Below are 1,280 nucleotides of genomic sequence, written 5' to 3'. Positions count from 1 at the left end.
AGAAGCTTTGGAATCTGGTCATCTTGCCGGTTATGGTGGCGATGTTTGGAACATTCAACCAGCTCCAAAAGACCACCCATGGAGAAAAATGCACAATCCATATGGCCCTGAATATGGTAATGCCATGACCATTCACGTCTCGGGTACTTCATTGGATGCACAAGCTAGATACGCTGCTGGTGTTAAACAAATCTTGACTCAATACTTTGACAAGACCTACAACTACAGACCGCAAGATGTCATTTGTATTGACGGCCACTATGCTACTAAAGCTTATGGTCAACGTGATGCCAATAACGCCGAAAAGTAAGCAAACTCGTTTACAGGAGTATAATAAATAGCAGCAATTAAACTATTAAACCAATATTCCCTTTTCTAAAGTCACCAACTGTGGAGGCAACTTATCGGACCAATTACAGAACCTGCAGTTTTGAACAAAGTAGTAAAGGGCTAAAATTGTAAAAAAAACATTCACTACCCAAACGCTTGCGAATAGAACTACACACCTTTATTGGAACTAATCACAGGAAGGGAGGGAATCAACTGGATAAAAATCGGATCATCGTATCTTACAATTTTACGAAATTTAAAGATCCATTGTAAATTGTGGAAATTTACTTATTTGTTTTCTATTCTTTGTGGGACAAAATCGACAAAGACTAGCGTTCCGCCCGCATTATCGGTCGGCAAAGATCTAGATCCATTTGTGGTCGTGTCACTCCGGCTTTGAAATCATATATTCTTCAAACTGAATGAATCGTTTTGAAGGAAGGTATTCAAGGCTAACGCAAATTATCTTCATCTAATTATTCTGCTATGAATTTTCTTGTCATTCACTCGCTTCAAAGTTCCGAACCGACCAGAATTAACTGCCACCACTTAATTCAAAGTTCGTATGAAAAGGGAAGTTGGCGATGTTATGAAATTCAGGGGTGAAAATGTGCACGTGATCTAACCTAATCTTGCGCGAAAATTGACGCCACTTTTGACACAATTTTGTTTGCAACTACCCGATAAGCACTTATCTTTGCAAAAACAAACCCTCCCTCAGTCTAAGTTCTAGAACTGAAAAGAAAATCATAGCTCATCTCCTATATCATACAGCAGAACTAGGCTTTAACGGTTTCGGCGTTTGAAAGTAATCTGTTCGAGATGAGACCGCCTTAGTTGCCACTAAGATCCTAATTTGCAGCCACACCGTTAGATTCAACAATGGAAGAAAAAAAGAAAGAAATTAAATTAAAATCTGATGCAATTGAAACCACAGTTTTCATCAAACA

The sequence above is a fragment of the Candida orthopsilosis genome (assembly GCF_000315875.1).
Source record: "Candida orthopsilosis Co 90-125, chromosome 7 draft sequence".
Taxonomy (NCBI): domain Eukaryota; kingdom Fungi; phylum Ascomycota; class Pichiomycetes; order Serinales; family Debaryomycetaceae; genus Lodderomyces; species Lodderomyces orthopsilosis.
This window is presented reverse-complemented; position numbering follows the sequence as displayed.